The 16,864-nt window shown below is 47.3% G+C and overlaps 1 long non-coding RNA gene across 2 annotated transcripts; it reads left to right on the top strand.

The window, feature by feature from the left end:
• The first annotated feature begins 4,981 nt into the window (after positions 1-4,981).
• LOC149334745 (uncharacterized) lies at positions 4,982-8,034 on the top strand. Of its 2 annotated transcripts, XR_016284797.1 has the most exons (4): positions 4,982-6,779; positions 6,892-7,042; positions 7,155-7,320; positions 7,689-8,034. It is a non-coding gene; the product is annotated as an uncharacterized LOC149334745 (long non-coding RNA). The 2 variants fall into 2 exon arrangements; XR_016284796.1 differs by having other exon boundaries at positions 4,982-7,042.
• The last annotated feature ends 8,830 nt before the right edge of the window (positions 8,035-16,864 follow it).

Here is a 16,864-nt window from a genome sequence, read left to right as displayed (position 1 = left end):
GAATACGCCTCTGCTATTTGGAGCCCTAACCAAAATTATCTAATAAATTCCCTAGAATCAGTGCAAAATCGAGACATTCGTGCTATTCATATAATGTCAGTATATCAGCACTAAAAGCAGAGGCAGGCTTAACATCCCTGGCTCGTAGGCGTCGTATTACTAGTATATGTGCTTGTTTCACAAATTTTATTTCAGCTCACTTCGTCGTCCTGCCCTACATCAATCCGCCGGCACGCATTTCCCTCCGCATTGGTCATCCCCTTCAAGTAGCCCGGCCATGTATGCGTACAACTACATTTCCATCCTCATTCTTTCCACGCTCAGCCAAGGACTGGAACAGCCTTCCAGAACACTGTACACACGACATCGCCGCAATCACCTGCCCATCAACATTTGCGAACTGTTTAACTGCTACCTTTAACAGCGAATAATATTTGTATCTTTCGTTTTTTTTTTTGTTTATTCAATCTGATTTTTCAATGTAAACCACCCCTTATGTAATACCCCAATCCTGGGGGCCTTTAAGGTAATAAAGTGAAGTGAAGTGAAGTGAAGTGAAAACAACGGCAGAGCTAGTGAATGAGCCAGTTTAAACCCAGTCGTAAAATCCGCCTGCTTGCGACATATAAGAGTAATGCAAAGTTTTTGTATTCGATAAACCAAAACGTAGCGTGGGAATTCAGCCGATTCAGTAACCTGCACAGCAAGCGTGCAGCGCGGGTGCTGGGCCGGTCATCCAGGGCTTGGCCGGAGATAGTGTCAGCTGGTGGCGCCGCACTGCGGCAACGCTGCGAAGCGCGGCGTCCCGCGAGCTCTCATTGTTCGGCGCACGATCTGACCGGCATCTAAAAATAGAGGAGGCGAGGAGGCGCTGCCCAGACAGTACACGCGTAGTCCAGAACCGACCTGACATAAGTCTTGAATAAAATGTCACGACATGACAGTGGAAAAGTACTTGCATTTCGGCGAAGAAATCCCAAGTTTCTGCATGCTTTAGCAGAGATATAATCGACGTGACGGCGCCAGCTCAAATGAGGAGTAAAATAAACGCCTAGATATTTAAATTCGAATACCTGTTCTAACATTGTGTTCCTAATAACATATGAATGCACATCAGGGTTTTTCTTTCTTGTAAACTTCATATGGACAGTCTTGGACAAATTCAAATTCATATTCCATTTAACGCACCACTCTGAGATTCTGTTCAAATCTTCTTGGAACATTTCCGCATCTCGATCACTAGTGACAACACTATAAAGAACAAATCAAACAAATGAAAAATGAGAAAGGGGGGGTGTTCAAAGGTTTTAAAATGCTCAGAATGAAAAGGCAATGCATGATACGAATTAAGACAGATTAGAGTGTAATAGACCAAGCAAGTGCAACAATTGAAAAAAAAAAGAGAAACTAGATAAGAGGGGTTCAAATGAGTCAAAATGCCCAGAATAAAAAGCCAATGCTTGCTGATGCTAATGAAGAAATCTACAGTGTATAATTGTTCAATTAACTAATTGCAATAATTTAAAATACAAAATGCGTTCAAAGGTGTCATATTGCTCAGTATGAAAAACTGATATGTTTGCTGATGCGAAGTATCGGTGCACAAAAAAAAAGAAAGTAAGGGAGTAAAGAATACAAAATTAGAAAAGTGAAAAACGTAATCTTTTTGTGTGAAACGCTATCGCGTCACACCCTTAATGGCGGTGCTTATAAGTGTCCCCTAATTTCGTAATCTCCAAATCACAGCGCAAGGAGCATTTGTACGAATGCTCCTTGCGTGGATAAATAACGCAAATATATAAAGCTGACGTGCACAGAGAAGAAGAAAAGTGGGGTCTCACACACAGCTAGTGTACAGTATGCAGCAACACGCTTGCGCACACACAGCAGAAAAAAAATGCGTTTTTAACGCACCTCCTAACTCTCAGCACGCCACGGAGACATCGAGCTCAATGCCTTGGCCACGAGTAAAGATAAACGCTTTTTTACAGCAAGTGAGACAACGAGAAGCCTTCGACCGCTCAATACATATAATAGCAGCACGAAACTATACCGTATTGTGCGTTTTTGTCGTAAAAATTTTCCAAATTTTTCTTACCTCAACCGCTCGCTCGTTTGCGGTGAAACTGCGCACAGAGCTTGCGTATTATGGTAACTTTTGTATCGTAGCAAGTTTTACAACGGTACTTACTTAGTTAAGCCGCGCATGATGCAAAAGCGTAATCGTCTGCGTCGAGATCGGCGTACTGAAACCCAAAACACCGAATTTTTGCTGAAGGGCGGCAGTAGCGCCATCTGTCTTCTGCAGTGGAAAGCGTCACAAGGCGCCAAGGAGAGCGTTGCAAGAACTGAAGCGCTTCGAACATTTTCGGCCAACTGAGCGGAAAAAATGCCAGAAACAACTATTTTAACGAGGCTGTGCCGTTAAAAGAATATTGTTTGACGTCTTTTTTTCGTCCAATGACTTTATTCAATTCAGCTTATATCGTCTGTTTTCGTGGCTCGTCGGAGGACGACGTCGCGAAGTCCTGAGCTGTGTTTTAAGCATGAAATGCTTTTAGCCCCCGTTGTCGGCAGTGTGGTGACGTCACGCCGAGACCGAGAGCCATCATCCGGGCACTGAAATCCAGTCATCCGGGCACTGAAATCCAGTCATCCGGGCACTGAATTCCAGTCATCCGGGCACTGAAATCCACTCATCCGGGCACTGAAATCCACTCATCCGGGCACTGAATTCCAGTCATCCGCGCTCTGAAACGAGAACATCCGGGCACCGTACAAGACTTAGCGAGATTTAACGAGACTCCGTAAACCCTCCTACGCGACCGGCATGCAAGCGCTGGTTGGTCTCCAAACGAGACAAAAAATAACTGCTGCCAGTGCCTTCTCAATGTTTATCAAGATATCAGTGGAGCTGTGGGTTTGATAACGCACGGAATTATAATTTCCGATTTCTAATAACGCGTGCAAAAACCACATAAATTGCATGTTGCACTTCGTTGTCGTACGTGATCCGGGGGAGAAGCGCTGCGTTCAAAGGGCAAGGCATCGTGCCGAACGGGTGGTGGCGTTCCTCCCTTCCTTTACGGTGCGGTTCGGGTGTCCACCGAGATGGCAGAGAATTACTGCGCCATTTCCTTTCCTCAAAAAACCTTGCGTTCAAATGACAAGGCATCGCGCTGAACGGGTGGTGGCGTTCCTCCCTTCCTGTACGGTGCGGTTCGGGTGTCCACCGAGATGACATTAGGCCCGTAAACATTTCATGCTTACTCTACTCTCGGTTACGGGAGAGGCAGAGATTTTTTTCTTGTTTAATTTCGTTGTGGAAAACAGATGGCGCCACTGCCGCCCTTCAGCAAAAACTCGGTGTTTTGGGTTTCGGTACTCCGATCTCGACGCAGACGATTATGCTTTTGCATCATGCACGGCTTAACTAAGTAAGTACCGTTGTAAAACTTGCTACGATACAAAAGTTACCATAATACGCAAGCTCTGTGTGCAGTTTCACCGCAAACGAGCCAGCGGTTGAGGTAAGAAAAATTTCGAAAGTCTTTACGATAAAAACGCACAATGCGGTACATGTAAAAAAATGGTGCTTCTTCTGTTTTCAATTCTCATGCGTTTGACCTTTTGCGCCAACAGGCTTCTCAAGGACATTTTGCCGTGATGCACTCAAAAAGTACTCAGAATCTCCTGTTCGGGATGAGGACGTTTTGACCATTTGAGGACGTCCTCAGGACGTTTGGTGTTGTCTGGGTAGCCCCAGTAGTAGCTCTTTATGGAACAATTTCCAGTTGGGGCCAGTTGGAGCCAGCTGAACCCAACTGGCTCCAACTGGAAATTGTTCCATAAACCAGTTGGGCTGAAAAACACAGCGCTGTTTACTTGTCTCGAAGGGAAAAGGCAGTGTAGTGTATTGGCGACGGACGTGATTGCGAAGTGCTTTTGTCGGGTACTGAACGACTTTTTAGCATGCGGCACACAATGAATCATTGTGTGGTGATAAAATTCAGTGTGGCGTCGATTATTCGGAGCAGCCTCGGCTAGCGGCAACCTTGTATTCATCGGTGTACTCGGCGGCTTTAAAGTGAGGAGCGTCTGACTCGGGTCTCCTCTTTGAGCTGTTGTCACAAGGAAAATTCTTTGAAGTCCTTCCGGTCGTAGTAATGTTTTGTATTAGATGTCGGATTCGGTGTGTTATGGGAGTGAGCTAGTGCGGCGAGATGGGGATTGTTGAAAGCTCTGCATTTTTAGGCCCTGAGCAGAGATTCCGCTGCACAGGCCATCGAACGCTTCGTCCTCAATGGAGTGCCTTTAGCGAAAGAGAGCGGTGATCTTATTCCAGTAGCGAGACCTTCCTTCTTGAACCTCGCAACTGTCCGAGGGCTCACCCCGGTCATCTCGCCCACAGTTTCGAGAACTTCACGCACAGTCTTCTCCGGGAAGCGCTTCCTTACGCTAGAGTAAACGTTGACAATAACCTGCTTGGAGTCTTTCGAAAATTTCAGAGACTTCAGCTTGGAGAACAGGCGAGCAGGAGATGTTTTTGAAGCCGCAGTGGGCTAAGAAAACAATTAGAAGTACAGAAAGGTGGGCAAGTTGGTTATTACTATCCATGGTAAAACAGCGCCATGGTAAAACAGCACCGTCCTCGTGTTTTTTCCGCGCTCTTTTACCATGGATAAGAAAACAAGCGAGTAGGCGATAGCGTTGCCATTTTCTCCATACTCGGAAACCGAAAGACGAACGCGGAAGACATCACCGGCCGGCCTAGCTGCGAAAACCTGATACAGGAGGAGCCGAAAAAAAACCAGAAAACTAAGGCACTCTGTTTTGAAGAACATTAAAGAAAAAGCAATCTTTTTGCAAAATAAAACACCATTATTATTATGCTGCAATATTAACCAAAATAACTTTAATTTTGAGTTCATTACTCTTGTCACTTTCGACGCACTACATTACGATGCGGACGAGGCCCACGAAACACAAAACGTCTTACAAACGTCTCGGAACCGCTCCAAATGACTACAAACGTCTTGCGCTGCGTTCAAACGTCTCATAGATGTCGACAAGAAGAAGTTTCCTCTGCGACGTCTCTTAAACATCTGCAGTCAGATGTTTGCTGTGAAACTTCTGTGAAACATCTGTAGTCAGATGTTTTCTAGACTTGTTTCTAACACGTGGAACTTAAGACCACGTCGAGGAGACGCGCCTAGCAATCAGCAGAGAGTTGCCGCCGTGGATTAAACATGCTGTAAATCACGGCACATAAATTAGATGGCTCTCCTGCTTGACGTTTCGAAGAGCAGGCGCGCCGGTGCAAAGACCGCTCTTTGTATTCGAACACTGAAAGCGCGTTTTCTCCTACGGAGCCCGAATCACGTTCCACATCGAGTGCAGCTAACCCGCCACTCGTAAGGCTGGATTTAGGTAACATATAATGGCCCTGAAAGTCGACGGTAGTTACGCGAGCGAAAAAATTTGCTTCATGTTGCGAACGCCTAGCTCTGTTACGCCTCGGCTAGCTGGCGGCAGCACGCGGATTGACAGGCGCAGCGTACGCTGCCTTCGCTGCCGCCTTCGCCGAGCTCACTCGCGCGCTTATCACCCGCGCGCTATCGTGTCGGCAGATCTTGGAGGCAATAATCTTTCTTGAGTCACGCACGCCGCAGCTTGCTGCTTGGTGTCGCTCGCACGGTGGCGATGCAGGCAAGTTTGCCAAAGTGGTTTTAACCGTTTGAAGCAGTACTTCATTTCGCCATTTAGCGTTGCAGAAGCTAGCGATACGCGCGCGAAGTGGATGCTGCGTACGTTGTACTGCGTTTCGCTGCGCACTTTTTTCCGCGCGCTGGTTGGCACTTCACGCCGCTGCAGTTCGCAGTTTCCCCTTTTTCTGCGGTATCGTTTACTACCAGTGTTGCACTGAGATGTGAGCCTCGTTTTCCGCAAAAGTAAGTAACCTTCCATTTCTTTTCTGTGATGAAAGTGTCGGCCTTGCTTTCGCTAAGCCTCTAACGCGCCTGATTGAACGGTCGGCTAGTGTGTCACTCCTTTGGTTTACAAATCACAAAACAGTATCAGCCAGTGCTTTACATACCAAAGTGCTATTTGAGCTTTTGTTAAGTGGATACAGCTAGGCTGCTCTCGCATGCGAGTTGCTTTCTTTACCAAGGCGGTGACAAGGTGAACGTGACAAAGCTTCAAACCAACCAGCTTTGTTTAAGCGTACGTTGATAAGGCGCGAATTTTTTCCTAGACATTGATTAAAGTCTGTGCTCTATTGCATTCTGGCAGGGTTTTATTCTTGCCAAGGACTCATCTGGCCACCTGTGTGCTCTAATTCTTGCTGTGATTGCCGTCAGTGAAACTCGCGTTAAAAAGGCTTTGGTTATCTTCACTAAGGTATTTGTTTGGGCTAGTCGGTACATTGTTAAAACTGAAGGCACAGCGCACGAAGGACCTGTCCTGTCCATCGTGCGCTGTGCCTTCAGTTTTTGGTTATCTTAACTGCGTCAAGCTTTTATTTCATTACGATTGAGAGCCCCGGCACAAAGGTAGTTTACTCAGTGGTGCTGCTCTGTATGTGTGCAGGCTGTTTGACAGTGCAGTGAAGTACTACGGCTCTTTGCAGGCATGGCAGCTTTTATTTTTTGGAAAATCATTGCGCCGTGCACAGCTGGTGTTGTCCCTGCTTCACTGTGTGCATTTCGTTTTGGGTACAGGCTGTTGAACAGTGGTTTTCAGAGGACCTCCTTGCCTGCTCAAATTCTCAAGTTTTGGTAAGCACGCTTTGCAGCTGACACCTTTTCTTTCACTTCATGATTTCTTGTATAGGTCTGGGCTGTTTGCTAATGTTCATTCCACAAGCCCCATTATTTGTTTGTCCTTTAGAACCCCAACTGTTGGCCGGAGGAGCAAGGACCTGGTCTAGTTTCACGCAAATTAATCGCAGCACCTTGTACTTGGTTGTTCAGAAAACTTGGCCTGGAGATTGTTTCAGTTCTGAGGTGGGAATCTGGACAAATGCTTCCTGTGCAGTGGTGTAAGTAATCTCTTGCCCGCTGTTTGAGCTTCATCGTGCTGATTAGAAAGGGCTTGTTTGGCAATGCAGTGTTAGGAACCTTATACATACAGTTTTATTTCTTATCTTTCAGATGTGCCCCTGTGTGGCTGTCAAGGAGAGGTCCAAGATTTAACCCATCTCTGGTGTATACTGAAGTGATGCAGGTATTACCAGGACAGCAGCATCTGTGCTATGTTTTGGTGCGACGGTGCAAGATGTCAACCATCAACCACTTTTGATTCAGCCACATCTTGCAGGTAAGAGAAAGCCTGTTTGCAAGATGCAGCTTAGGAGATTCTGTGAGTACAGTGCATCACAGTAAGGCAGTGCACTTGCTATTGACTGCTTGGCTTTCAGTGTCCATGCACGCTGTTTGAATTTTGCTTCTGTTAAAGGCCTCCACAGTGATTGACTTCTTGAGTTTATGGTGAGCCGTAGCACTCTGCTGAAATGCCGCTTGCAAGGACATCATATGCATATATGTTTTTGGTTAGCTTATTTTATTGCCTGTGCTGTCACTCCTTGCCATTTCCTGGTCTTATTTGCTTCCGACTCCTCATTGGCCATTCTACATGCACCTGACTGACTGTGCTTTTGGTTACTCTAATATTTTTCACTTCTGCAGGCTGCTGAACAGAGCTGGATTTGACTTCCCCTTGTTACCATCTAGTTGGCATCTCCTTGCAAGAAAAGCGATGTTTGGAACACCTAGCGAGCTCTTCATTGCCGTCCACATCACAGCAACTTGATCATCAACGCATCCGTTGTGAACAAGGCCTGGGGCCGAATGAATTTTTGATTTAACAGTTGGTTGCTGCTCGACACTTTCCCGCCATTCAAGTGCTTACCGTTGTAATGTCAGCCAAACCAGTGAAGCTACCTCCTCCATGGCTTCTAACATTAATTTCCTGGTCCCTTTCTTTTTTGTGTGTGGGTGTATGCACTGGATTCAATAAATAGTAACACAGTGACTGAAAAGTGTGCTAGCACATGCATTTATGGCTCATTACTACAGCCATACATCCCTTGTAATGTGGGCTTATTGTTCGGGTCATTGCAGATCAGCTTTGAGTTCATTTTTGAGTGTATACCAGAAAAATGAACTATAACATTTTTAAAGCTGTAGAGGGTTTAAAGGCAGCACTAAAAATCAGTCTTGAAATGCATAAGATATTACAGGCGCCCATTTCGGAAAAAAAAGGAACGTCTAAAAAAATTCTAGAAAAGTTCTACCTCAGAAGTTTTCTAGCCGTATACAAGCGTAGCGTTAGCAGAGCTAATAGAGGGCTAGTAAACGTCTAAGTCTAAAACACTGCTTAGATGAAACTTCTTCTAGATGTCAAGCTTTTTTTTTCGAGACTTTTTTTAGACGTCTATTAGCGCTTTTTGTGTTTCGTGGGGGAACGCGAACAGGCGCCGTAGCCTTGGCTGCGTTGACAGCTGTATCACGCGTGGGGAAACCGGCTGCCGGCAGTTGCCCGCAGTTTCGCACTTGCTTTGGCGTCGTAGAGAAGTATTCATTATGCTCGAAAAATATGCATCTTAATTAGTGTCTGCTGCTACAGTAATTCAGTTCGAGTTTTTATGCACATGGTACTAAGAAAATTAATTTATTCTTTTACGAAACCTCGGCTACATTTTATAAACTGATCGCGCTGGTTCAACTTGGCCAACAACGCCGTAAAGACATAGAGTTTCTTACTACTACCTAGAGGGAAAGCTGGCGGCGCTGCACTTCAGCCAACATGGACGCTCAAAGCATCATGGGGCGGTGAGCTACTTGTTGCGGCACAGTCGTAGTTTTTCGGGAACACAGAGTGGTAGTACTAAGGCGTTTCATTCCGAAAACGTAGTGAACGTAGTTCGTGTGTGCGCAGACGACTTTCGCGCGAACGGAGTGTGCAAAAGCCATAGTAGTGAAGACGCGACGACACACGACGCCAATAAAAGGTTTTACTCTTCCGAAATGCCATTAAAAAACCTCTTAAAGTATCTAAACAACAACATTTTTTTTGGAAACATATTTACTTTTAAAAGTGCGCCTGTTAATTACGAAATATTAGTTTTTTTTAGTGTTCATCACTTGGTCAATAGGAAAGCTAGTCATGTCTTATTTTAGGCAAACTTTGCACTTAAATGCTTTTCTGCTCGTTTGTTGCAATCATTAGACAAGATATTGAATGTTAGGACGTTTGTAGCTATCAAACAGCTTTATTTTTTTATTATTTTTTGGCCAAAAGTTACAGTTCCGCAACAAGTAGCTCACCGCCCCATGATGCTTTGAGCGCCCATGGTGGCTGAGGTGGTCACGTGGGGTCTCCATGCAAACTCCCATAGACGGCTAGCCAGCTTTCCCTCTAGGTAATAGTAAGAAACTCTATGCCGTAAAGAGGTTGGCTAAACGTCGCATTCCGACGTGCATGAAAAGAGGATAGGCTATTGGTATTCGCAAAACGTTGGGCCAACTTACCTTGCCAACTGCAAACCGACATAGTCGGCAACCAACCACACTTCAAGCTTTTCCCTACCTTCGCTGGCCAACAAAATAGGCCAGCGACCAGTCCCCAACCTGGTGCCAACCATTGGCAAGCAGTTGGCAGTTGGCCATGTCTGCTTGGGACGGAAAAGGGACTAACACACAGGACGAAGCGCTTTCTAACAACTGTTTAATCTCAATAGAAACATGACTATACACATTGGACGTCATATATAAAAAAATCAGAACAGGGAGGAACGCACGCGCTGACAAGAATGAAGGAAAAACAGGTAAAAACTACGCCCGCTTACAACAGCCGAAGATTACTGTTCATGAGGTAGGTTAATTCAGTTCCCCCTAACATCACCGACGGGGAGCTGATGCATTGCTTATCTGGAGCAGCGTGCATTGCGAAAGCTTCGATAATTTCTCGTTGCCGTCTATTTCTAGCCCTACCTATTACCTTGGTATCCATGGTAAAACAGCGCGGAAAAAACACGAGGACGGAACAAACACGACAACACGAACGCTGACTTTCAACTGACGATTTATTACGCACATGTGTACATATATAGCATTCCCGCCAAGCACTAAACAGAATAAAAAAACACTGCATCATCACTGAAAATATTAAATCTACATATCTACAAATGCATGCTCCAAAAAGGTGATTTAGCGGTTAGCCAGTGATAATGAGGGCTTACTAATGCATAATCTGAACGAACAAACGTAGCGTTTAAAACAGCCCAAGCAACCACCGATATCCTTCGGACGGCCGACAAAGGTCTATTTCGGATGTTCTGTACGTCCGCTGAACATCCGCAAACAGCCGGTAGACGTCCGTCGGCCGTCCGAAAGGTGGCCAAAGGTATACGGTTCGCCCGCCGACGGACGTCCAGTTGAGTACGTCCATTGGCGGATCTTTCTCGAATATTCGCATATATGGTGCATGCGTGCTTTTTTCACTCCGCGCAATGCAATAAAACCAAAAACAATTTGATGCATAGCACGCATATTTTATTGTGGTTGATGATACATCAGCAGAGCAATGGGTTACGTTCGGAAAATTTCTTAAATGTGACTCTTCAAATGTGGCAAGCTTGGGACACACATCCGTAATCTTCCCACCCACAGGATTTCTGAAATAAAAAAGAACGCGGCAAACATCAGTCATGTGAAACAAATGGCACAATGCAGTAGCCCAAGTAAAAACATTGGAACCAATTAATAGAAGTGTTTAATGCTGCAAGTATAACAGACAATGCACCTCAATAAGTACAAGGCAATAACAGCTCTCACTTTTCCACAGCATATTTGACAATGTATCTGTTCTTTATTTATTTTCATGGGCCTTAGAGCACTAACTTGCGCAGCACTGTACGCGACTGTGCACAGAAAGCCGCAAAGCTTCCGTTGCGAACCACTGCGACCTCACGTGCTTCCTATGGTCTGCCTTTCGCGCGTTGTCACTCTTTATATAGGCACAGTGAACATAGCGATGCCTTAAAAATTAACAAGATGCGAAAACACTCCGTCCCGCAACTTTGAAGAGGAGTGTAGTCGCGCGAGTTGAGGGCTCCCGCAGCTGTGTGATATAGGCTCCCGAAAGTGTGAGAACAGCACACACTTGGGGAAGCCATCTCCTCGCGCTTACTGCTCCCACTGTCCTGTGAACGAATGTTATATGAGCATGCTGCATTGTCCTAGAAGCAAAGTTCCAGGAAGTGTACTGCTGGATACATACCTTCGTAGGCAATCACATGTGCACTAAGCCTTCTTTACACCAAGGTCGACGCAGTACGGGATTCCGGTGTTCCAGAAGAGCTTCAGGCGCTTCCCGTATCTTTCGAATTGCTTAAGTTACATACAACTTTCGTCCACAGACCGAACAAAGCCACATTTTATAATAACAGAGCTATAAAGATCTGCGCGACAACACCACGCGACATATCAACAACAGCGCTATTTCTAGGGACCCTAACTAAAGTGAACTAGACTAATATTCTAGTACACTTTACCCTAACAGCGCTACGGACATGGCTACGGAGCCGTACTGATGGATTGGATTGGTCTGACCGCGAACTGACATCTATGATGATGGTGATAGCAGAATGCACGGGAGTTTTGATGCTTACGAATGGTTTCAATGGCAAGTTTAGCTAGCAAAACAGTGGACATGTCGCGCAACTCCTCTAATTTGGAGAAGTTTTATAAATATAAAACTAGTCATTGAGTTCTTGCAAAATTCTGCAACACCTGCTTCTCCTCTTAGATAAATTTAGCTCGTTGGCGGCTCTTCCCAAGCAACCACAGATATCCGTCGGACGTACGAGCTAGATCCGAACGTCCTTTGCCGAGATCGGACGTCCATCGGACGTACGAACACAATCCGATTTCGGATATCCGTATTCGTACATCCGCCGGACGTACGGACAGTGTCCACTTTTGTATATCCGCATGAGAGACGAGGTGGACGTCCGAAGGATGTAAGGTCGAGTATTTTCCCAGGCCATGAGTATGGACGTTTTTTTATTTCACAGAAAATTCGAGTCTTTCGTGTATGTATACTGTTTTATTTGCATCAGTTGGAGGGTTTGACGCGAAGACGTTTGTAAATTGGTACGATTCCACTCCTACCTGCAGTGCAACGTTTGCCCTACGTAAGTTCGTTGGCAGCTGATCGGAATGCTGTAAATGACGTTTTCGTCGCACCGAGGGGGAGCAATGCGTCAGCTCCCCTTCGGTGATGTTAGGGGGAACTGCTCAACTTCGGCTGTTGTAAGCGCGCGTAGTTTTTACCCGTTTTTCCTTTTTTTCCTTCATTCTTTTTTTTCCTTTATTCTTGTCAGCGCGCGCGTTCCTCCCTCTTCTGTTTCTTTTTTTATATGACGTCAAATGTGTTATAGGAGGTATTCACATGACGTCATCCGCAAGGGGCGCTATCGGCCGGCGCGGCATTCGCTATGTTGGTGGTCGCCCGCGCGGCTGCCGCAGCCAGCCGCAGCGTTTAAATAGCTGGTGATCATGGGCGTCCGGAGGGGGGGGGCAAGGGGGGGCGGCTGCACCCCCCTGGAAAATCACTCACTCTAACCGTGAGTGATGGCCGCACACCAGGGGCGGCGGTGCGCTCAGCAAAAAGAGTAAAAGCGGCCCCGCTTCCAGCTTTGGGTCACATCTGCGAAGTGCCGCGTCCGGGGACGCGTCGTTGCAGACATACAGCGGCACCGGCGAGCATGTGTTTCGAGGCGTCTTGAGATGGGTGCCTGTTTCTTTGATCTCTAGAGAGATAGCCACACGGAGGCAGACAGTGCACAATCCGGCCACCGATGAATTCTTCAGGAGGGAGGGACAAATCAGCCGTGTCCACCCCCGCTTTGTCGGGCTGCTCAAGGGCAAGCAGGCGATGAGTTGGCGCCGCCGCCGCTCGCTGTCTCCTCCGATCCACGGGAGAGCGCAGTTCGGTAGAAGCGCCGCTTTCAGAATCTTCGGCAAAGGGGATTAGCAGTTGCTTTTGTTCACGGCGACGCAGTCTCCAGAGGCGCCCCCACACCAGCGTTCCTTGCATCTTCTCCGGAAGCCAGCGCCTTTGGTCAAGGCAGCCCGATGGCGCCTGCCTGGCTCGCCTGGCTCGCCTGTCACCTCTGGCTGGGCCTCAAATCCCAACAGCGCCCATGTACTGTGCGATGTCAGTGCATGGTAAAGAGACCCAGGTGGTCGACATTATCCGGAACTCTGTACTACTCCGTCCCTCATAGCCTGAGTCGTTTTGGGGCTCTGAACCCCATAAAAACACACAAAACAAATTTTCCGACCGGAGTGGCGAGTGTCCCTTCCCCTCGGAAGTCGCGAGGATTTCCTTTCACCCCCAAAGTGCTATTAGGAACGACGACAACAAGTCTTGCCGTGTGGCCGCCAGCACGCCTGTTTCTACTGTGTATGGCTGCTAGCGACTTGAGGGTGATTGCTTTCGGGCCTGCCGCCATGGACCACAAGCACCGAGAGGACCCAGGTGCCAGCTGACTTCAATTACGGAGTTTGCCCGGTTGGAGTGCAGGAACAAAACCAGACCCCCTTCACAAAGTGCCTGCACGTGTAGAACGCCGCCGCCGCCTCGGGGAGACGAACGTTATCTTCCCCATTTGCCGTGACCGTGCCAGGGAACAAAGGGCCTCGTCTCCGGTTGCTCTTTGGCGTGCCCAAGCACCGCGACAAGCTGGCGGGCCTCATCTCCGACCCAAGCACGAGGAACCACTTTCGGCGTTTTCGTGACCTCGCGTCTGGCCTCGAGCGGCGGGTGGCATTTGATGATCAACAGATGTCGGTGACCCGCAGAAACCTTCGGCTGGCCGGAGGCCATCACCTACCGCCGTCAACGCTACCTCGACGACAACCTTCTTTCCCTCAGACTCCACATGTGAAGGGGGGGTGACCATGAGTGCAGTGTCGTGTGTGTGCGCACAGGTGAAAGCTCTAGGCCCCTCCCACTCCGGCAAGGGCGTCCTCAACCTAGGGACTTTAGGGAACAAGAAGGATATAAAAATCGACAACGGATGCGGCAGAATCGTCTCACTTCTAACCACCAATGTAAAATGTAAATAAACCTATTCTCTTTTCGCCATCTACCTCTTCGCTCAGCGGCACTCCTGTCCTGAACCCTCAACTCCAACAGTGCGTATTCGGGGATACTGCGGCAAGTAGGCCCTTGCATGTGTGCGCGCCTCTGTGTTTGTGCTTCGGTATTTTTAGTGGCCGGTTGTCAACGAAGCTGAGAACAATCAAGACAGCGGACGAGAAAACGACGAGCGGCGAGTAGTGTGTGTGCAAATACTCGACTGTGCGGTTGCGCGAGCAAGATGGAGCGAGGTGTATGAAGCTGCGAGCGTGCATTTATCTTGTAAATAAGTTTTCGTTGTATATATAGTCATTTTTTGTTTTCAACGTACGCATTCAACCGTTTTTTCAATCAATGTGTATATATTTTTAACACTACCAACCCCGAAGAACTCCATAGCCAGCTTTGTCTCGCGCGGTTCCGAATGATGGACATTCGGCGCTTCTTCAAGCGTCAGCGGTTGTCTGACGAAGCGTTATCCAAATGCGCCCCTGCAGATTCTGGTGTGATATGTGACAACGGTGTAGCATTTGAACAGAGTGATGCAAGCTTTTATCACCGGACAGTAGCTGATGTCGTCGACTCCATGGAAGGGACTCTGTCAACAGTGAGTTCAGGTAATGCAGCAGGCCGAGATGATTCCATTTCTCCTTTCTTGGGATTTAAGTCCGGATTTGACCAGAGCGATGCAACCTTTCATCACCGGACAGTAGCCGACGTCGTCGTCTCCATGGAAGGAACTTCACCAGCGAGCTCCGGTCACGCAGTAAGCCGAGACGATTCCCTTTCTCCTTGCTTGGGATCGAAGTCCGGAGACAACATCAAGAAAACAAATAACTTGCCTCAAGAATATGACTTAGGAGAGTTTCTAGGCAAAGCTAAACTCACTGGCATACCGGACTTTTTGAAGTTACGTCTTCTTACTAAGCCATGGTCACCAAATGTTACATACGATTTTAAGAAGGATGTAACACCTGGAAAGAGGCCTTTTCGACATCAATGGCTGGGAGATTACGCCCCCTGGCTTGCGTACTCAGCGACAGCGAAAGGCGCTATTTGTCGTTTTTGCGTCATTTTTCCTCCACGTGTTCACCGGGGTACTCAAGGAAGTTTTATCGTGCGCGCTTTCAGTAACTACAGAAAAATGCACGAGGCGTGCAGGGATCACGTAAAATCCCAATGGCACCAGGAGGCAATGACGGCCTCACAGAACTTTATGGATGTGATGAAAGGCAAGCAGCTACCCGTTGTAGAGCAGCTGAACAGAGCACTCCACGCGCAAGTTGAAAGGAACCGTGAGAAACTATTTCCAATAGTTTCCACCATTGTCTTTTGCGCGACGCATGACTTGCCAATTCGCGGCAAGCAGTCCGATAGTGGAGTCTTCAATGATCTGCTTGACTTTCGTGTAGAAGCTGGAGATACTCTACTTCAGGAGCACTTCGCTTCTTCTGCTGGCAATGCCAAGTACACTTCTGTCCGCGTCCAGAACGAGATCGTCACAATCTGTGGCGACATCCTGAAAGAGCAGATAGTTACCGAAGCTAACAAAGCGTTTGCTTTTTCCGTTCTTGCTGACGAAACTGCAGATATTTCAGGAAAAGAGCAGATGTCTATAGGCGTTCGCTTTATTGACAAGGCGGGAGCCGAAGTGTGCGTTCGAGAGCAGTTTTTGGGATTTGTAGAGCTGGAGCAATTAAACTCCGCTTGCATCGCCGCGGCAATCTTGAAGTTTTTGACGAATGTCGGGCTGATTCTTTCGAACCTCGTTGGACAGGGGTACGATGGATGCTCTACAATGGCTGGAAAAGAAGCTGGAGTGAACAAAATTATACAAAAACAGTTCCCGAAGGCACTATTTTTCCACTGTGCAAGTCACAAACTAAATCTCGTCATCAACGATCTGAACGACGTCTCTGAAATTCGAAACACAATTGGCATAATCAAACAAACCATAAACTTCTTCCGCGAGAGCGTACTCCGGAGAAAATTGGTGCCGAACATTCCGATGCTGTGTGAGACAAGATGGTCTGCAAAATATAAGTCTATTAGGATCTTCTCTCAGCATTACGTGGCCATAGTCGAAGCACTCGAGGAGCTCGCGTCCACGGAATCATGCTCGAACGCTGCAACTAGGCAACGAGCTCACATCCTCTACTGCGCAACAACAAGCTCATCTTTCATCGTCTGCTTGCATATTGTAGCGAAGTACAGCGCTCGGCTCGAACCAGTTACGAACATTCTGCAAGGTGTATCCATGGGCTTCCATTCTGTGCATGACCACATCACTGAGCTGCAACGTATTTTTCGCGGCCACCGGACGAACGCTGTAGAGGAGTTCTCTAACATCATGAATGCAGCAAGGGAGGCAGCCAATCACTTAAATGTGGTGATATCTGTGCCAAGACAAGTCTCTCGTCAGGCCCACCGAGACAACTACGGGATTCAGTCGCCGGAGGAATACTACCGTGTGGCAATATATGTGCCGTACTTGGACTCCCTCACTGCTTCTTTAGCTCGGCGCTTTTCTGAAAGCAATGAGAGGAGCTTCAAACTTCTCCAGCTGCATCCATCAAAAATGAAGCACTTGAGCCGTGTTGAGTTCGCTGTTCTCGCCGAAGAACTCCAGTGCTTTTACGGCATCGACAACTTCAAGGAAGAGGCCATCTCTTGGTACGAGATGTGGTGCAACAAAACTGGGGACCCATCAGAA

Source organism: Amblyomma mixtum, chromosome 8, assembly GCF_055824585.1.
Source record: "Amblyomma mixtum isolate Tamu chromosome 8, ASM5582458v1, whole genome shotgun sequence".
Taxonomy (NCBI): Eukaryota; Metazoa; Arthropoda; class Arachnida; order Ixodida; family Ixodidae; genus Amblyomma; species Amblyomma mixtum.
The sequence above is the reverse complement of the archived record's forward strand: the minus strand, read 5'-3'. Positions and strand labels throughout refer to the sequence as shown.